This window comes from Anolis carolinensis, chromosome 4 (genome assembly GCF_035594765.1).
Source record: "Anolis carolinensis isolate JA03-04 chromosome 4, rAnoCar3.1.pri, whole genome shotgun sequence".
NCBI lineage: Eukaryota > Metazoa > Chordata > Lepidosauria > Squamata > Dactyloidae > Anolis > Anolis carolinensis.
This window is the reverse complement of record NC_085844.1, coordinates 215,668,272-215,690,472: the sequence shown is the minus strand read 5'-3', so window position 1 is coordinate 215,690,472 and position 22,201 is coordinate 215,668,272. Positions and strand designations below refer to the sequence as shown.

The following is a 22,201-nucleotide window of genomic DNA, read 5'->3' as shown; positions in this document are numbered from 1 at the left end:
TTACAACCTGGAGGGAAGGCTTTTGCGTTGTTTTGCCAAGTTTCGTATTTCTGGGGCGTTTAGTTGTGTTGTTACAGTCACGATGCGTTGTTGTGAGTTTTGTGGGTCCTGTGTGGTTTTGTGGTGTGGTTGTGTTGTTACAACTGGGAGGCAAGGCTTTTGCATTGTGTTGGCAAGTTTTGTATTTCTGGGGTGTTTAGTTGTGTTGTTATCGCATGATGCGTTGTTGTGAGTTTTGTGGGTCTGGATTGTGGTTTTGTGGTGTGGTTGTGTTGTTGTAACCTGGAGGCAAGCCTTTTGCATTGTGTTGCCAAATTTCGTATTTCTGGGATGTTTAGTTTTGTTGTTATAGTCACTGCGCAAACAACTTTATCATTTTATATATATAGATGGTCTGCACCTTGAATTGGGATCGGAAAGTGAACGGCAGCCAGTGGAGCTCCTTAAACAGGGGAGTAGATCTCTCCCTGTAACTCGCCCTCGTTATTAATCTGGCAGCCGAGCGTTGGACCAGTTGTAATTTCCGAGCCGTCTTCAAGGGAAGCCCCACGTAGAGCGCATTACAGTAGTCCAGTCTAGAGGTAACTAGGGCATGGACCACCGTGGTCAAGTCAGACTTCACGAGGTATGGTCGCAGTTGGCGCACAAGTTTGAGTTGTGCGAAAGCCCTCCCGGCCACCGCCGACACCTGAGCCTCAAGTGTCAACGCTGAATCCAGGAGGACCCCCAAACTGCGGACCTGTGATTTCAGGGGGAGTGCAACCCCGTCCAGCACAGGTTGCCACCTGATACCCCGATCAGACGAGCGACTGACCAGGAGAGCCTCTGTCTTGTCAGGATTGATCCTCAGCTTGTTCCTCCTCATCCAGTCCGCCACAGCGGCCAGGCACTGGTTCAGCATCCGAGTTAAGATCCTGTCTTGTGTTCCAGCATTGATCCTGTTCCTTGGACTAATTTTGGTGCTTTGATTCCTGTGTTCCAGTTTGATCCTGTGCCTTAGACTAATTTTGATACCTTGTTTGGACTAATTTTGATATCCTGTTTGGACTCTAATCTTTTGTGTGACTTTCATAGACTCTTGCTTCGAGATTCTCAAGTATTTTGGTACCTTGTGAACTTAAGCCTTATTTCATTGACTTTGAACTCTGATTTGCTATTGCTTGCAGATAATCTTCAATAAACAACTTGCTTTGCTCATATTCTGGGGCTACAGTGTGGTTTTGAGGTGCCTCTGCAGCCTAGGGGTACAACACATACACTGATAAACGTAAATCAGCTTATCTCAGCTAAGGAACACTGTCCTTGTAGAAACATGGCTTAAATGTTCTATAGCTGAGGCACACAAGTATTGCTGTCCTGAGTCAATAGGATGCACAGTCTAACTATTCTGAATTCACTACCATCTGCCTGATACCAGAAACAAGTTTTTAAACCTCCTGATTAAATGCACTGAAAAGTAGAAGTTTGCTGTATCTGTCAGACCTGCCTTATTCAAAGGATCTTCACCAAGGGAAGCACATCTTGTTCAACCAGCAGGACTGCCATAAAGATAAACTAGGGAGAAAGGTTAGCGCAATGCTATGTCCAGCATGGGTGAACCTTTTCAACACAGTGGGGGTGAAAATAAAATCTTCCTCTCCATACAAATTTTGAATACACTATATTATCATGTTGCCTGCCGTTTTATTTGCTCCTAAGACATTCCTGTCTTGTAGCAGGATAAATCCAGTTTCATACCTAGTTATGGGAAACAAACTCCTCAGGGCATGAACTCTGCTATGAACTCAGCAGGGAAGTGTAACCTTTGTTGGTTGTGATGGACCTTTAGGTGCTCCTGAGTACTTCATACCTTGGTATCCTTCTGGGTCACCTCACTGGCACCAATTAAAAGTTTTCTGGTGCCAAGACTGGTTTAATTTAGATGCCAAGTAAAAATCTAGTTGTTTATTAAAGTCTTTGGGCCTCAATGCTCTGTCTCACAATGTTAATGAACTCAGTTTTTAAAATGTTTAAATCTTTAAAACCAGTTTAAATTTGCTAATCATGTTTCATATTGTCTTAGCCATAAGGCAGAAGTGACTTGAAGTGACACAACAATAAACCCTACTTAAATTATGTTCATTGTTTTATTCTTCTTTTTTTGCAATGCCTTTACTTATATGCCAAATTGAGACATTCTGATATATGGTGGAATGGAAATTACTTTACTAGACTAAATACATAAATATGCTATTGTCATTGGCTATGGTGGTTACAGTTGATGGGGGTTTTGAGAAAGGCCCCTTCTACACTGCCAAATAAAATATAGATTATCTGCTTTGAACTGGATTATACGGCAATGTAGACTCATATAATCCAATTCAAAGCAGATGTGAATGATCTGCTTTGATAATCTGGATTATATGGCAGTATAGAAGAGTCCTAGGAAAAATTTAAAGAGCACACATGATGTAGCCCATTCTAAGGGAGTTAGGGCACTCCCGTTAATCATCATACCACTAGCAGGATTTTTCAAATGAAGCAGAGAGTATTCGAGGATCGGGACATTCATGGGAATATCAAAATGCTTGTTCATAAAGTGATTGTCCTTCCAACTATGTTGTATGTCTGAGAAACATTGACCATCTACAAACGTCACTCTCAACTACTGGAAAGATTCCATTACAGTTGCCTTTGAAAAGTTCTGCAAATATCTTGGTAAGACAGGCAGACAAGCATCAGCATTCTGGACTAGCCATGTTGTTTGAATGTCCAATCACTCGTTTCTCTAAGTAGTTACCTCGCCCACTGCCAAAAGAGCAAGCCCTTGAGAATTGGGAGCAAAAATGAATGCCCCCTCAAAAGAGGCCTATAGTGGTGGGAGCCAGTTGGCTTCTGATCACGTGGGAGGGGTGGAGTCAAGCCTAATTACAGCTGATCTGACCCACCTTCCTATAGGGACTAGGTGGACGCCTGACTCTTTTTTAGTGGCAGATAAATGGTTTCAGATATCCTAATAGGCACCATGGCACCCACCTTTGTGGGTGAAAGGTGGACCCATAACAGTCTTTCTAGGTTCTGTGGCTTGGGGAGCTGTAAATGGTAAGTTCCTCTTGGGGTTGGAATGAGGGTGTCTCACTCTTTAAAAACTCTGAGGTTTGGGAGAGATTGCCTTCAGGTGGCCTACTACTTAAGATTGCCCATGGGCACAGCTAAAGATCTTGGTGCTAGTACAAGTAGGTGGTCAACGGAAGTGACACCTGGCCGAAGGACATTTCCCATCAGATAGCTAGCAACAAAGTGTTTACTGATTGCAAGTTCTTCTCCCTGACATGTTAATTTGGTTTGCTGGTTATCCCAGAAGTTCTAGTAAATTTACAAAACCATCTTTAGCCCAATGTTTTGTGTCTGGTCTCTTTATTTCAGGGTGGGAGTTCAGGCTTCATTCTCAACTCAAGAATGAAAAAAGGAATGTCGGTGGTTAAAAAGAATATTTAAAGATGGGCTTAAAGCTAACCTTTAAAAATGTGGTATAAACACGAAGAACTGGGAAGACCCGGCTCTTAAGCACTATAACTGGAGGTCAGCTGTTACTAATAATATATAATAATACTTTATTTTTCTATCCCGTCTCCTTCTCCCCGAAAGGATTCGAGGCAGCTAACATGGGGGCATGCTCAAAGAACAGATTCCCTAAGATTCAGTCTTGCCCCCTTGCTATATAACATAACCACACACACAAATTTGCTTGGGAGGGGATGGTAATTCAGAAATTTGATGCTATCATTATGTTGATGATCCCCTATCATCTCCTTTCCATCGAAACAACTAACACATCATTCAAATAAGACAGAGGTACTTTAGTCAACTGAAAGACCATTCACCTTTGTTGCATGTAGTCACACGATGCTTGAGGTTTTTGGTGAATACTATGGATTCAACCTTGCACTTGGAATGCTGAATGGGGTTTCAAACTTTTTCTCCAAAGTTAAACTTAGTGCACCGACTGCATCTGTTCCTGGAGATGTCAAATCCAATCATGATTATGTGTTCAACTGTACTGTACAGTTGCTCAACATGGAGCTGCTTTTTCAAAGCACTCAGAAATTTCAGCTGATCTATGATGATGTAGCCAAATTGTTGAATGGGGCTAGTTACAAGGAAAATAAAAACCTCATGTTACAACAAATTCACTGTCTATATCCTTTTGAAATATTGGAATGTGATATAATAATAGTGAATCTGTGCTCCTGGACAGAATTTTCATTTTTCAGTTTGATTTATCCATTTGGCAATTGATGTAATCTTTAGTACAAATGTTTTGTTTTGTTTTGTTTAGCTGTCACTGGTTAAAAACAATGCTTTTTCCATGTAAGAACTACAATTGGTTGAATTCACTGGTGTGTGGGACTCAAGTTTAGCTTGCTGTTGCTAAACTTTTCCCTTTATTTATCCTTTTCCCTTTATTTTCTATTTGTTTGCCAACAGAATTTTCTTGGATGTATGACCCTTTACCAACCTCTGCTGAGATATTTTTCAGGTGACGGTATTATTTAAGCATATGCATGACACTCATACATGGCACAATGTTAATTTATTGCATACAGTAGGACCAAATCAAGAGTCTCAGATGGACCATGAGACCTTCCGTTCAGATGAGGAAATAAATTAAAAACCTAAACATGCACAAGTTGCTGCTTAGTATCAATCAGTTTACCTAGAGACATTGTATTTAGCAGCACCTGTGATTAAGATTTTCCCTCCTGTAACAGTACTATGACAAAACAATAATTAATGAAATATGATACGAAAGCTGAATCCCTGCATGTGTGAAAATATTGTTGTTTCTTTCAGTCCTTGTTCCCATCATTACTCCTGAAGGTGGGAGACAGGTAATAATGTGGGTAAGACAGATGAATTTGCCATAACTAGCTTCCTCCAGTGCTCACTGTAATTGCTTTAATTAAAAATGTCACAAGCACGCATCTGCTTTACAGCTCATACTTCTATCTACCCAGGCATATTTTTCTAAATCAGTAACATGGAGAAATGAGATGGAAGTCGGAAGATACTGGAAAAAGCCCCAACAAGACTCCCACACCCTTCTGAGTGACCTTTGTCCTCAGGCATGGACTTGTTTGCATTATATTAATCATCAAGATTTATTACAGCAAGATGGGGAAGGTTGGCAGCACTGGCTTAAAAACAACACGGCCTTCTGGGAAAGTGTGGGTCTTGCTAGAAACACTAAATGGTTCCTGCTGAGTCACAAGAGTAAGGACTTCTTGGTAAAGATAAACAATTTGCTAGAGGAAAGGTAGGCAAAATACACCAATTTTCTGACCTCTTCGAGTCCCAAAGGATACTTGAATATACAGTAGAGTCTCACTTATCCAACGTTCTGGATTATCCAATGCATTTTTGTAGTCAATGTTTTCAATACATTGTGATATTTTGGTGCTAAATTTGTAAATACAGTAATTACAACATAGCATTACTGCATATTGAACTACTTTTTCTATCAAATTTGTTGTATAACATGATGTTTGGGTGCTTAGTTTGTAAAATCATAACCGAATTTGATGTTTAATAGGCATTTCTTTAATGCCTCCTTATTATCCAACATATTTGCTTATCTAACATTCTGCTGGCCCGTTTATGTTGGATAAGTGAGACTCTACTGTATATTGCTCCAAAATGCCCAAACATCCCCTCTAGGGGGTATGGTGGGCATTCTCGCTTTGTTTAAAACCCACCTGAACCCCTCAAGGGTCAAAATGAAATTTTGTAAAAAAAAAAAAAAATTAAAGCCTTAAAGTGCTCTAAATATCTTTTAGGTGCCCCAGAAATCCCCAAAACATGTCTCTATGTCCCCTGCAGGGCAGAAATGTATTTGGTCTGTTTGTTTGGTTAATTGCTTGTTTTAAGACCAGGTACATGGGAGGTATGACACTCCAAGAGCTAATGCAGCCCTGTAGTCTTCCACTGTTGTCCACTTCTGTTGTGAGGACATCAGATGTGCACACAGCAATTTCAAAGTAAAACAAGTCTGTGATAAATATTATTCTTTATCGATCAAATTTCCTATCTCCCCCCAAAGGATAGCCTTTGTCTATAAGGGCCATGAGAACCTCTGTGAATAGATTTTAGGATGCTGATGACAGCAACTGTTAAAATGTTACATAAAGCAGCACTAAATATTTTACTTAATGGTAAGTCTCAGTCCAACTGAATTTACCTCCTGGTATACATGATTTCGTGCTTTATTTCAATAACAAGAAAGTTGCCAGTAAGGACTATCCACAACCAAATCTAAATCATAATGCAAGGAAAATTCCTAAATGTATTAATTTCCTCCTATGATATATGAATGTAATGTTTCTATTTTTCTCTATGCTTTACATATTTCCTGGAGTAGTGAAGCTTGAAGACTGTGGAAAGGAGACCTCCCAAGACAAGAAACAAAGTCGACAAGTGAGCCAAGAAAATAAAATATTGTTCATACGTTTAATGGACTCACATTATAAAATGTTTAGGAACTCACATCCCTCTTTGCACCTGAAAAGACTACCAGCAGCCTGAGTGTACAGTATCTATGTCTTCTCAGAGATGTTAAATCAATTTTAGCAGAATGTACTCTAAGGCCTGTTTGCACAGGATCAGATTCTTGTGGATGGGAGATCACACTGTTTGCTTCAGAGTTTCCAAAATCACAAGAAATGATTAGAATGAAGAATAAATACAAAGGAATCCAGAAATAACAAGCCTTTCATTTCCCAGGCCACAACAGGAACAGCAAGCCATGCTCGATGTAAAACAAAATCTTATTCATAAACACTGGATTTGTTTATGAGAAATCCAGAAACAGCTTGGCAGTATAGTCTTGTTAACTTTAAAGATATGCCAACAAAATCCAGTAAATAAAAACCTGTAAATATTAAGATGCATACTGATTCAATCAGCTAACACACATCTTCTTTGAAAAAGTAATTTGAGCACAAAAAAGGTTCTGATGCAAATAATGTAACATTAAATGGATGATTAGAAATCACAAATCCAGGAAAGTTAAATTTTATAAAGAGATGGAGTAAAAGTTTGAGGGTTTCTTTCTATACTGTCGTCCTGATTGAAACTCAACTCCTTTCCTACTAAATCTAGGAGGGAAACCTCAATTAGTACACGTGTCTAATATTAATTGTTAATAAAATGCTTATGTGGCTTGTATTGATATATTTAAGGTCATATATAGTTTATTGTCTGTATCAGCGGTCCGCAAACTAAGTCCAGTGAAAGGTGTGGGCCTGCTTTTGGTTGATTAAATAGTCACGTTAATTAGGATTGTTGCTGTTGTGTGCCTTCAAGTTGTTTCAGACATAGGGCAACCCTAAGTGTAAAGTTTAGGACGGGGACTGGGTAAATGACCTTGGAGGGCCTCATGCGGCCCAAAGGCCTTACTTTGGGGACCCCTGGGCTAGGGGAAGGTTTGTTAAACAACATGACAGTCATCTTCAAACATAAGAAGGAGTCCCTTATGGCTTAAATAGCATAAAGGCACCAGATACCATCTGATCTTGGATGCAAAACAGGATAGGTCCTGGTTAGTAGTTAAATGGGAGACCACTAATGAATACAAGGTGCTGTGGGTTGTATTTCAGAGGAAGGAACTAGCAAAACTATGTCTGAATATTCTTTGCTCAAAGATGTCCTATGGAATCCATGGGGCTGCTTTAGGTTGACAGAAAATATGAAGGCACATGCATGCACATACACACACACACAGAGAGAGAGAGAATGAATGAAACAAGTTTGCTTTTTGTTGCAACAGAAGGAAAGACCTAAACCAATGCACTGAAAGAAAATCTTATGATTCACCATTGGACAGAACTTCCTGACTATAAGATCTTTTTAAAATGGAAAGAAGTATGCTCGAAGGCACAAGATTCAGGCACTGGATTTTCTGGATAAGGTTTTTAAACAGAACCTGGATGGTAATCTGCTTTAACTGTGGATTTCCTGCATTGGTAAGGGATTGAACTTGATAATCCATTGAAACTATCAGATGTGATAATTCTAGTGACTGCAGAACAGGTGAAAAACATACACTAGGTTTACAGTTAACAAACTGAATCTACTTGTGTTTAATAGGCATGGTCAGACAATGCCAATTTCTGATGTATTGCTACATATACAGTTTATTCCTTTTGATGGGTATAATATATTCAGCTGACATTATTTAGTAAAACACAAAAAGGCACTTGTAGGTTGAGTGCTGCCTTACATGTTTCTTTATACCTATAGCAAGCTGTTTCTTTGTGGCACCTTTTTTAATTGTGTACTTTGCCATTTGGATGACATGAAGGATCCTTATAGCAAGTCCAATCCAAATGTTGTAACTGACAAAAAGAACTGGCTTGCTAAATAGGGAAACACAATATGCAGACAGATCATCAACAAAACTCTATGGAAGAAAATATCTCATACATGAACTGTTGCTTGTCAGATGGGGCAGGAGAGAAAGAATAGGTGGTGATCATGCATGACAAAAAATACAATGGTATCCTTGTATTTGCTTCAGGAGTGCACAGGTTCCAAAAGGTCCAATGTTAAAATAAGAGAAAGTATAACATATACTACACTCCATCCTCAAGGCAAGACAGCTTAATGAACACAGTTTATGTCAGGTGATAAATCAGCTGCCCTTTATCTTGTGTGTCACAGCAACATACACTACAAAACTGACAGCCACAGCAACTGTAACCAACATTTTAACTGACAAGTGATAAATCAGGTGCCCTTTAACTCACGTGTATCAGTTGCAAATTTAGTTAATTAGAAATTCATGCTCACTTCTTTTTATGTATTATTTCCCAGAAGATTTACCACGAGCTGTCATATCTGACTACTTCCCAGGATTAAGGTTCTCAGATGTTTAGTAAGTACACCCATAAGACAGAACAGTACTTCACTAGAGAGCACTAAGTCCCTCGATATTTTGGAAACTGGATAAACTATTCTGAGAAGAGAGGATCAGCTGCCATTCTACTGTAGATGACGGTAACAGAAATGTTTAGCGGATATGTGAATGAGGATTAGGAGACTTATTACAATACTGAGTATATTGGTAGCTACTGGAGCTATAGCATATAAGAAACCCTATGTTATAGGAGGCAGAGTTGGAGAAATTTGCACTTTAGAGCCCTTCCACCACACAGCCATATAACCCAGAATACCTAGGCAGAATAACCCACAATATCTGCTTTGAACTGGGTTATATGAGTCCACCCTGCCATATATTCCACTTCAAAACAGATAATTTGGGATTTTATTCATCTGTGTGGAAGGGACTTTACATTGTTTGGAAATAAAGTGAGTTAAATTATCACCCCAGAAAGTTTTTTTAGGATCTAATTTACATTGCAATTCTATACCCAATAACCTTGAAATAAACTCTGGACTTCTGAAGGACATATATAAGAATGCATTCATAACATAAAAGCCATATAAGATCAGATCAAAGGCCTAACTAGTCCACAACTGGAAGGCAATAGGAAATAAATGCAACTGTACTCTTTATTTCACAGGTGATACCCAGAGGCTTCCTGACTCCAATACTGGAAGAGAACATAGAGTGTATCTACACTGTAGAATTAATGCAGTTTGAAACTACTTTAACTGCTATGGCACAATGCTATGGAATCATGGGACTTGTAAGATCATGAGGTACAAGCAGTCTGGCAGAGAAGGCTAAAGACCTTTAAGACCTATGGCACTTAAAGTAGTATCAAACTGCGTTAATTCTACAGTGCAGATGCAAAAATAGTCATGCTGGCTACTTTCCCTAACCTACATGAATGTCTCTCATTTACCTTTAAAGCTGTCCAAACTGATAGCCGGCACCACAGTCTGTGGGAATGAATTCTAAGGTTCTCCCTTTAGGCTGTTAATGTCATAATTAGGTTCAAGGGAGGTTGCCTACTGTAAGAAAAACTGCTTCCAGTTCACCATATGCAGCACTAGAGTCACTGTATCCAAGTTCTTTTTTCCGCCAGTTCAGAATCTAGTTAAAGGCCATACTTTTAGCAATGCTTAAAAGCAGCAACAACATCTCATAATTAGGTATCTCCAGTGATTGTTGATTTTTCACATGCAAAGAAAAACAAATTAAATTCAAGGCCACTGCCACCCAGAGCCATTATGGTACTTGGAAAATCAGTTTTATTAAAAATAAGATCCATGTGACAAAATGCCTATGATGGTGAATTGCTATATTTTTCCCCAAAGGCAGTGTATATATGTCATCATCATGAAAATAATTCGGGTGAGCCAAGATTGTGAGCTATTTCACAGGGTCTTTCAGGAATTAAATGAATGTCAGCACTTTGACAGATTAAACTCTAGGTTGACAAATGTGGAATATATATATATAATAGCTTCATTGATGGGTTCTAAATTAACTGTAAGCATTCAGAAAATGGCTGAATAGCTGAAAGAAAACTCTCATCTTGGTGAAAAAGAAGATAAAATATTAGTAAGTATAAATATCACAAAACTATTTGACACAAGATTTGATAAAGACAGCAAAACAGAGAGAGTTAAAACTACTTAAGATTTGATCTTAAAATTACATGGTAGAAAGGTCCACTCAATTTGATGACAATTATTTCTCAAAAAATATGTAAAAATAGTTGCAGTGCCAGGCACTAGATTAATAAAATGGATTTCAAAACTAAGTTTGGAAAGCAAGGTTCTAAAACCATTGAGGAAGGGCAGAATTTTTCAGGAACATGACAAACTAGCAGGTCATTACAGGTTTAAAATATAAGTCAAATTTGTTGTTGTGCGTCTTCAAGTAGACTGCCATGTGGTTTTCTTGGCAAGCATTATTCAGAGGGTTGCTGAAATGAAGAGAGTGTAACTTGCCCAAAACAACCCAAATGGGTTTCAGACCCTGGTTTCCAGAGCTGCAGTCCAAAACTTACACCACTACAACACACTGGCTATTTTACAGGCAAAATACTAAACATTGTTCTAATGTTAGAATATGATTCTAGTGGCAGAGTTCTTTACATGAAATGTTTACATATTTAAGTGATCATCTTGACTACAATATCTTGCAACAGGCTATGTGTGTGTGTGTGTGGGTATATATTTCTTTTCGTCATTTTTATCCCACTCTTCAGCCAAAAGGTTCCTGGAGTGACTCAAATACAATCAATAGAAAAAGGCATTCCCTTCCCACAGGATTATCTTCATAAAAGGAATGACACAAAAGGAGAACTGGATGGAGCAGAAAAAAGAAAAAAGAAGTTCTTTTTCAACAGAGCGGGTGTAGTCTTGCTTCATACTTTATCTTCCTCTGTTGCAGTGTTAGAAAAGCTGGCGCTGACCAGAAGCTCTGTGTATAAGTAAAATGTTAATATGGCATGCATATTATTTTCGCATTATGTATTAATCACAAAAAATGTGACAAAGAATATATAGATGTATGCACTTCAACCATTTTTCCCATTTCCAATGCATATGTACTATTTTTCCAATTGCTGTAGTTTTGAAAGTACTTAAATTCATTTTAAAAAGAAGGAAATTGACTACCTGCAGGGTGTACTGAATCATTCACAAAACGAAACAAAAATGCTAAAATTATCTGCCACTGCCAACTATGTCACTACTTTGGTACATTTCAATAATTAATTATGGATACATTTTCCACCACCATTTGTTTTGTTTCCAGGATGGTTGAAATCAATTGCCAGCAACTTCAACTGATTAAAATATAATATGCAAAAGCTTAAAGGTAGCCACTGTTGCTTATGACAGCATGCACTAATCTAGGGTTTTCCCCCATTCCCTCCAAAAACATATTTTCTTTTGTTTAAACTAATGGCAAAGCCACAGTGTGTACCCACAGCAGGTCAGTGTTGTAGATCTCTGTGCTATAAATGTCACCAAAATTAACTGGAACTTCTAATAGGTCACTCAATGAGCTTTACAATGCACAGAGGGCAAAATCAGGCTGTCTAGACACTTGTGATTAACGACAGCAAAAATTACTGAGTACATAGAGTTTGTGAGTTAGGCTGGAAGCAGGGGGATGGGGACCCATGAGCCTTCCATGAATCATGCATACACATTTCTTGTCTTTCCCTAAAGAAAACAATGTCATTCTAGAAGATTTTAATAAATCAGATGATTAAAAATTGTAAAAACATTAAACTGGGGGGGATGGTCAAAGGTGGAGAGGTGAGGGGTGGGGGAGAATGAAATTCTCTGCCAAAACAAAACGTAGTGGCCCCAAACTTCTAGTAAAAAAAGGATATCATTCCCATATTTTGATGCTTTTCCCAAATACTGGGACCCTTCCCTCTAATAGTAAACTGAAATGGTAGCTGCTGGCAATAATAAAGTAGACATGTCGCCAATGAGAAGACACAGGCATTAGAATGTTTCCATTCTACTTACAGATTTGCAGAAGTACCAAAATATAAAGCCTATACGACAAAACATAAAGCCTGAAAACAACCCAATTGGAGTGTGCATGCTCAGTACTGACAACAATACTGTTGAGTATTAGTTGGGGGAGAAAGGGAGGGAAAGGGACAAAATCCCATGCCAGGACTCTCTGTTGCTTATACTGTCCAGTAGAAGAACATGGTCGGCTATAAACAGGAACAGGTGCACTCCTAAAAGGGGAATGCTACCCTGCAATATTTTTATGGGTCCCAAATGTTTGTTGAAGTACAGATCTTCCCGTTAATAGACAACTAGGGATGTTTACCATTTCTGAAATTATATAGATAATTGAGCTGAGCTTAGTCAAGAACAGTAATACGGAATTTAGCTTCACTACCTGAGCAAAACAAACAGATTTTTATGTTTTACACCACAGGTAACTTATATCAAATCTGTTCGTTCAATGCTAGTTAAGGAACATGGGCTATATGTTGCCATTATAAATATTAAATGACACTGACATCTAGATAGTTATCACACATATAGCATGGAAAAGCTGTCATCCAGTTTCATTTTTACAACAAACTGGAGTAATAGGAGACTATGAGAAATAAGCAATTTGCAGATTTGAAATCTATGAATAAGTACAGATTATCTGTCACTATCAACCTATACAAAAAAATCAGTGTTGTTTTGTGGTTTGAGCACTGAATTGTGACTTTGGAGGCCAGGATTTGAATCCTTGCTTGGCTATGGCAACCCACTGGGTGACTATGGGCAATTCACACACTCTCAACATCAAAGGAAGGCAAGGACAAACCCTTCTCTAAACACATCTTGCCAAGACAATTCCATCATAGGTTTGCCTTTGGGGCTTGAGGACATACAACAACAACATAAGGGTAATCATCTATTAATTTGCTCTTCTATAGATGGAATCCAAGCAACGCTTAAGCCGTATTTTCTACATCAGCATTAATTTCGTACAGCCAACAATAATGTGCCACAGCAATACTTTCATTACGAGAACACTCACATCTGTAATTTCATGTACACATGTCTTTCAAGACATTATCATCCATCTGCCATCTGCCAGTATATTAGAATAGATACACATACATCCATGGCGTGTAATATTCTTGGGCTACATTCAGTGTTGTACACAAAGGCTATGTCCATATAGGTAACATAACTGGAAGCAGTTTCTTAGCCATGAGTGACAGCTCTACAGAAAGAGTAAGCATACATTTTCTCCCTTTGGTTATTAACTAAATAGAATAATTATATAGCATAAAGAAGCAAACAGAAACCCCTTAGGAAGAATTGCTGCCACAAACCAACTCATTAGCAATGACAACTATATTATTCAGTTTATCTCAAAAGAACATCAGCTTGACCTCTTGAAATAATTACCTTAAAATTTACTATGAAAGTATCTCTGAATGTTCATGGAGCTCATCAACAACCCATTTGCATTACTTTCCACTTTCATTATGTCCAAAAAGACAACAGCTCCTTCTGATGAATGGCAGAAGCTCAAACTGTAATCTGGGTTTGATAAAGTAAACTTCAACCTGAACTTCTACATAAAACCTCCAGGGAATGCATATGAAATTGTTTAACATCTCTCCTCATTATTCAGGCTGAGTAACAACCAACATAGGGATTTCTCAGTCATCTTCACAGAAAATCTTTGCAAGATAGAACATTAGTAGAAAAGAAACATGAGAAATACATCTGCTGGGTAACAGTTCAAACTCTAAGATGGTCACCAGCACAACAATGGCAACAGTAATATAAGAAGTAAATCTGTTTGATATGCATTCTAGTGCTGTGCAATTTGCCTTCAATCAAAACACAAGCTGGCTTCTCACATAAAGGAAAAGAAGAACATACCGCTTCAGTACTGAACAACAGCTATACTGTAAAAGCAGATTAGACTGTAATCTCTTCCACGCCGTGTTCCAGCTGTGCAATATCCTCTGCCTCAAGGCTCAATCTTCATATCTACCTAAGACGCAATCAAGACAATCTTCATTTTTCCATAAGATAAAGTAGCGGCATTGGCACACATGACAACCACAACACTTGACCCAGATTTTTAAAATTATAACTAACAGAAAAATGAAGTAGAAAACATCCACTCTGTCAAAGACTGCTGGTGCCTCACCAAACTACAAATCCCAGGATTCCATTGCAAATGGCGTGGTATCAAATTGCATTAATTCTACAGTAGCCATCTAAAGACCGTGCCCCATCCCACCACTAAGTCTACTTTAAGCCTGAAATAGTATTTTTAAAAGCCCAAGAACTGACAAAAAGGCTACTTTTAAAGTGAAAGAATGGCGGTATGGAAAGGTCACTGCAGTCCAGGAGAAAGCAAAAATTGCATCTTGATCCAAACATTTCCCACCCTTCTAGGAAACAGTATATTTGCTTAATAACATGAGTGTATTGCAATTATTGGAGCCCCCGACAGCACAGTGGGTTACACCCTTGTGCCAACAGGACTGCTGACCGACAGGTCGGCGGTTCAAATCCGGGGAGAATGGGTGAGCTCTCTCTGTCAGCTCCAGCTCCACATGCAGGGACATGAGAGAAGCCTCCCACAAGGATGGTAAAACATCAAAACATCCAAGCGTCCCTTGGGCAATGTCTTTTTAGATGGCCAATTCTTTCACACCAGAAGCAACTCGCAGTTTCTCAAGTCTCTTTTGACATGAAAAAATTGCAATTATTACCCTAATTATGAAGGAGCTCAAATTTATCATTAATAAAAAATTGAATACAATGCGTGCAATCTGATATCTCATTTTTAAGGACATACATATTGTGTGATTGATAGGACTGTCTTTATTTAAATTGAAACGTGCAATTACAGATGTAACACAGCTATCTAGTCATAGTTTTATAAGTCATTTTTAACATACATAAATGCATATATAATAATAAAGACTGAAGGGGAAACTTCTGCCTTTCTAGGATTTGTAAGACTATATGATAGGAATGCAAGATAACTGATGAATGGAACAAAAAGGAAATATGTGGCACTTTTACGTTATGGTTACAGGTTAATTTTTAAATGAGTTAATACAATTGAACTTAAAAACAACAAAAGCTACTAGGAAAAGAAGCATTGTATCCAAGTTCTATTCAGAATAACTAGTGTTTTTATTCCTTTAGTTTGTGAGGAATATGTGACTTCTCAAAACAGGCACAATTTTACAGTATTAACAATGCCTTTAACAATAGAGGGATACATTTTGTTTAAAATAATCTGAATAGCATGCCAATTTACAGCATAAATGCAGCTCTTCCCTTCCACTTATTGTTCCCCAGCTCAACTATGTTGCCTTCCTCTGGGTCCTTGGGCATCTCTCCATTTCTAGTAATGTAATTTTTGCTGTTGTCTAACAAGTAGCAAAACTGTGATAAGATGAAAGCAGATAGTGTCATATAAACAGAGTTCACTATGCTAGACACAGTGGTCTGCATACCACCCCATCAAAAGTAACTGCATGGGACTATTTTCCTCATAATATGAAATTACAAAAGGTTGTTCCAGTCTGGACAGGCAACTTAGCTCAGATGCACAAAGACCTGACTGGTTGGGACAAAATCTGAATTTAATACAGACACGAGACAATAAAATTTTAGGACACTATGATCAAACTAAAATTCATTATTTAGGTTTGTTGTTATTGTTGTTTAATTGTTCAGTTGCTTCCGACTCTTTGTGATCTCATAGACCAGCGTCGGCTGTCACCACCCCCAGCTCCTTCAAGGTCAAGGTCACTTCAAGGATACCATCCAGCCATCTTGCCCTTGGTCGGCCCCTCTTCCTCTTTCCTTCCATTTTCCCCAGAATCATTGTCTTCTCCAAGCTTTCCTGTCTTCTCATTATGTGGCCAAAGTACTTCATCTTTGCCTCTAATATCTTTCCCTCCAATAAGCAGTCGGGCATTATTTCCTGGATGATGGACTGATTGGATCTTCTTGCTGTCCAAGGCACTCTCAGGATTTTCCTCCAGCACCAGAGTTCAAAAGCATCTATCTTCCTTCACTTAGCCTTCCTTATGGTCCAGCTCTCACATCCATAGGTTACTATGGGGAATACCATTGCTTTAACTATGCGGACCTTCATTGCCAGTGTGATGTCTTTACATTTCACTATTTTATCGAGAGTTATTTAGGCTTACCATAATATTATTCAGGGCTGATTCTGATATTCCACTTGCTGGAATCCAGTTTCACACAACTGACTTCTGCTTATGCATTGGGATATGCTACAGTCATCCATCTCAAAATCTGTTCCAAAGGGTTCCCTCAATAAGAGAAGAAGATGTCAGGCTGCAAGGGATGATCGAATTCCATCCTTCCAGTTCCATGAATGAACCATAACAATGCTTTTCACTTATTCACAGCAACATTCGTAGTAAGATATAAGGCACATTCAGAATCTCCTGCATGATTATGTTGTAATCTCAAACTCTCTTTCAGTCATCCCAACCCCACCAGGGGTACATCTACACATGATGAGCCAGTAAATCAGCTCTGTGGCAGCTATACAACGTATGGCGTTGATCTGGGTTAACATAGGCCACAGCTGCTTAACGGAGCCTTGAATTGCATTAACAAAATTCACAGATTGCTCCAAATTCTGCCCCAGAATCTGGAGCAAACCACAACTTTGGACCTGTATAAACAGTTGGGAGGGTTCTGGAACACCATCCCATGTTCTCTAGGTTCAGGCGGCCCGGGGACACAGGACAACACTTACCATCCCCTCCTGTTCTCCTTGTTAAAATGGCCAGCAAGCATGACATGGGTTACACCAGTTGCTTGCTACCTGGAGTGATGCTGGCTGGAGCGATAAAAAGATAATTTATATTTCTATTAATTCACTGTTATTAATGGAACTTACTACCTGTTTTAATTATTATTGTGTTATTTGTGAATTTTTAATTGCTTGTTTTAAATTGTTTTTACTGCTGTTTATTTCTATTTTGTTTTGTAAGCCACCCTGAGTCCCTTCAGGTAGAGAGGGCAGGTTATAAATAAAGTTGTTATTATGATTACGATTATTATTATATTATTATCATTACCACTTTTCTCCCAAAGTGGGATACAAGGTGGCTTCCAGAGATAATCAATTAAAAAAATGTACAATAAAATGAAAAATATTAAAATGATACGTAAAACATTTTAACAATAAAAAGTTTTAAAGGATAACTAAAACATCTCAATAAAAAGCTGTGTTGCTTATATATTAAAAACCTGCTGAAACAAAATGTTCTTTGCACTCAGTTAAAAGAAAATCAGTGGGGGGCGGGCAGCCTAGCTTCTTATGGAAAGGCGTTCCAGAGGGTGGAAGCAGCCAGAGAAAAGGCTCTCTCTTATGTCCGCTACAATAGCAGCAGGACTGAGAGAAAGTTTTTCCCTTAGAACTCATAACTCTAGCAAGTTTAGGACCTAAGTTATATAGGGGTTTAGATGTCATTACCAGCTTTTAGAATCATGCCCAGAAGCAAGCCAACAGATGTACAGTCCTTGGTATCCTCGGGTTTGGTTATGGTCCCACCTCCCATAGATGCAAAAATCCATAGATGCTCAAGTCTCATTACAATGTTCCCTCACTTATCACTGGGGTTAGGTTCCATGACCACCTGCAATAAGTGAAAATCCACAAAGTAGGGATGCTATATTTATTTTAATATTTATATTCATTAGTGGAGTTCAGAATGCTCTTTGATTGTAGGTGAACTATAAATCTCAGCAACTACAACTTCCAAATGTCCTAATCATCCCCCCCCCAAAACCCCACCAGTACTCAATTTTGGGCATATCAGGTATTTGTGCCAAATTTGGTCCAGTGAATGAAAGCACATCCTGCATATCAGATATTTACATTACAATTCCTAACAGTAGCAAAATTACAGTTATGAAGTAGCAACTAAAATAATGTCATGGTTGAGGATCACCACCACATGAGGAGCTGTATTAAGGGGTTGCGGCATTAAGAAGGTTGAGGACCACTGAATTAAAGTAATGAGGTTCACACAGTCTCACATCCTCATCCTTGTACATTTATTGAGAAGTTATCCCTAACAAGTTCAATAAGTCCCAGATTTTTTTTAAAAAAATGCACAGGATAGCATCTGCCTTTCACAGAATTAGATCTGAGTTTGTCTGTTTGAGAAAGAGGGTGAATCTTCATATCTTCATAATAATTTTTTAAAAATAAAATATCTATTTTCAAAATTGGCAAAATAAACAATTGAAAAGAGAGACTTCCAAACAGGCATCTGTCTTTAATTGCTTTATTAGGTAATAAATATGAAGTTCAGCTGTCACTCAAAAGTTTAATTTATCGAGGCAGTTGGCACACTGACTTCAAGCTCCCTCCTGGGAAGGCCTCACTAGAAACCAGAGCAAAAACCTCCAGCCCCAGGCAAGCTAGGACACATTACAGAGATGATGCGTTGCAGGCATGATGCCAGATGTCTCACTTTCTCCGCATTGCCACTGGCAGGTTGACAGAGCAGCGCTGGTGTCACCTCTAGGAAATGGGAAACATCACAAAATCAAGTCCACAGGGAGATGTCTTAGCAACAGAACACAAGCACACGCCTTCTGGAGGCAAGCTCCTACAGACATCACTAACTAACATTATTTCCAATATCCGTGAACCATTAAAAAAAGCCGACCTTCTCTGAATGACAAACAATGTTAATAGAGCTCTGAGGGAGAACGGGTTAATAGCCTTATCTTTGGCCACCAGAAAAGCTAAATACACAATGCCTAGGTTTCCTGCTTTCTAATCCAATGCCCTATTTATACCCCTCTTTTCACAATGCCAATGACAGCTTCTTCCTGGCTAAAAGGCACACTTCCTGCCTCTTGGGTTGTGATTTCTCCTATTCAGCCAATTCTCACTAACTTCTACATATTCTTTTCAAAGTGTTGGTTAACTCTGTAACCATATTGCATGCTATTTAAATTGGGGGGGGGGGGGCAAGGGAAGTTAAACAGCAGCATACTATGGAAAATCAGAAGTCTTTGCCCCATTGCAAGAATACGCACATATTTATCTGAATACATGATATAAAGCAGTACCATTTGATTGAGTGACAAACAACAAAGCAGTCTTTCAGAATGCAGAACAGCAAATAAATGGAGACAAAAGACTTGTTTATGCAAAGCAAACTTTCGAGATTCCCAACCTGGAATCAAGTAATGCAGTCTAATATATTGTATACCAAAAAATCAGTACTGGACAAAAGTGAAAAAAACAGTTCCTTTTCCGATGTGGAGTGCTAATCCTTTAACCTCCTTGTTCTAGTTAGGACTTTTTCAGATGAAAGCCTTTCGGAATTAGCATATAAGGTGGAAGGAATAAGATAAAACACCTATTTAATGGAAATAAATACGAAAGGAAGGCAAGGGAAATATAATAAATTGAATGACACCAGTCATGTCAGTGCAGCCAGAAATGCAGCCAGAAAAGAAAGATAAGTAAAAACAACAAAAATAAGTTTTTTAGAGTTTAAAAACAGTGCTGCTCAGCAGGCATTTATTATACAAGTTCCAGGTCATGTTCTTTTTCCTTCGTTGAAAAAATACTGTAGAAATTTTACAGCAACATGTTCAGATGAAATACAATGAAATATTAAGAAAAATAAATACAGAAGGAATGAAACACAACCTTATGCCCCCCATTAAATCAACAAATTCCTGACTCAAATCAACTTGCTTCTGAGTACACAGGGTTTTCTAAGGGCTACGGCCCAATGCCATTTTCAATTTTAAAAAATTTGTTCAGGATCAGATTTATGAAGGGATTCAACTGCAAAAGCCTTTATAGCATCTGCCAAGACTCACACCTCCTCTTCTTCCATGCTGAGAATCCTGAGAATGATGGAAATGTTGCCTTGTAAAGAATATTAATCATTCAGAAGATCAGATATAAGAAGCTGAGTTACACAGAAGGTCAGAGTGGGCCATTTGTCCATCTCTTCCAGTGCTCACTGCTACTCTCTCTTGGAACAGCTCTCCGGGGATCTTCAGACAAAGGACTTGCTCTGCTCTGCTCCCCGAAATCTCTTAAGTGGAGATGCCAGGAACTGAATGTGGGGCCTTATACATGCAAATCTTAAGAACCATCACTAAGCTATTATTAGACTTCACTGCACAATAACGTGCATTTTTGTTATAGAAATCTTTGCTAGAACCCTTAAAACTCCTGCATGACCTTAAAGCCTCATGCTGTGCAAGGTGGGTATCACTTAAGTAATTTTACTTTAAACTAGTATTCTATGCCGTTCATTTTTATAACACTTCAGCATATGCCAATGCTAGCAGAGCTAATAGTAACAGACTAATTTTAAACCTATGATTACTGGGGCTGATTTATATAGTAGCTTCACTTCACAATACTGTGAATCATGCATGTGGTAATTGCCAAGTCCAATTTTAGTTCTGTCACACTGAAGCCTTGGTTTTTTATCCCTCAGCTGCTGCCTGTTCTATTCTACAGAGGTAAGTTGATAATGCAATGGGTTTTCTGAAGCTTAATATCAAAATATTATGATACCCAGTGTCAGAGCCTTGCAAGTTATGAGTCATCTGTGAACTAAATACTTTATAGAACAAGACACATGATTGAAAAGGTACTTAGTGTTTCAGTTTGTTTTCTCTATGGATGGCATACCTTTAAAATTCTAATTTAGCACTTAAGTAATGCACAAAATTGACTTGCTTAATGGTAGCACAATGCAGACACACACATTCATCAAGGCAATCCTGCAAAAATGCAAAAATCAATAAAAAATTAAAATATTTCAGGCCTCTCAGAGAAGGGCTATATAAATCAATAGGCAAAAACCCAGGAAGTCAGTCTTTCACAGATTCTACCATGTTGCTCAAGGAAGTTCCCTTAAAATTTTTGAGAAAGGAGAGCAAGATATAGGGAAGATAAGGACAAATGTTTTTCTTTCATCCATTCTTTTGTGTTTATAAGTCACAGCCTTGGAAATATAAGGAAAGAATCCCCAAGAAAGGAGTATTTGACATATAATGTAGAGAGAAAGGGAGATCAAGAGAGTAATACAATACAAGTCTTATCTTTTCTGAAAATATTCTATGTCTAAATCTATCTTTCTTGTGTTTTCAAAATACACACATGAAGAATGGAGGGAAGGAAAAAAGAACAAAGAGCAGAGAAGAAATAGACAGAATATGAACATGAGCCAAGATTGCCTTGATGAATATTTGCTGCATTCTGCTACTGTTAATTGGTGACTATCACTTGGTGACTATCACTTAAGTTCCACACTGAAAGTAGATAGTTAAGAACATTCACAGACCAAATATCCAATATATTTCTAGTACAACAGTATGAACAAAATACCCTCACCTCACACTCACTTGCTGCCTAGCGAAGGGAAGAGTAGTAAAAGGGGACAACTCACGCGTTGAGGAGCAGAGTGCCTGGGCTCAACTCTCAAAAGCAGCCCTCTCCCTAGATGTCTAATCTAGTGGGAACCCTGGCTCTGTAGAGCTATACACCTCTCTCAGCCAGGAAAGAGCCTCCATCTTTCCTCAGCTAAGAGTGCATGGCTCTGTGTAGCCGGACATCCATTGCTTTTCTCTGCCAAGAAAGAAGTTCATTTGTTTCTTTTGCTGAGAGAAGCGTAACCGGCTTTCTGTCACTTCTCTTTCCTGAGAAAGTGTTTATGTCCTTCCTCTGATGAGAGAAGTGCAGCTGGCCTTC

The 22,201-nt window shown here is 38.5% G+C and overlaps 1 protein-coding gene across 10 annotated transcripts in view; it reads right to left on the bottom strand.

The window, feature by feature from the left end:
* tox2 (TOX high mobility group box family member 2) overlaps window positions 1-22,201 on the bottom strand; it is a 281,333-nt gene that overhangs the window by 232,010 nt on the left and 27,122 nt on the right. The window contains exon 1 of one of the 10 annotated variants that reach the window (XM_008109979.3): window positions 14,326-14,440. The exons of the other annotated variants lie outside the window; for them this stretch is intronic. The gene's annotated coding sequence lies outside the window, so the exon portion shown is untranslated. Of the gene's footprint in view, window positions 1-14,325; window positions 14,441-22,201 lie in introns of those variants that run through there. 10 annotated transcript variants of the gene reach the window in all.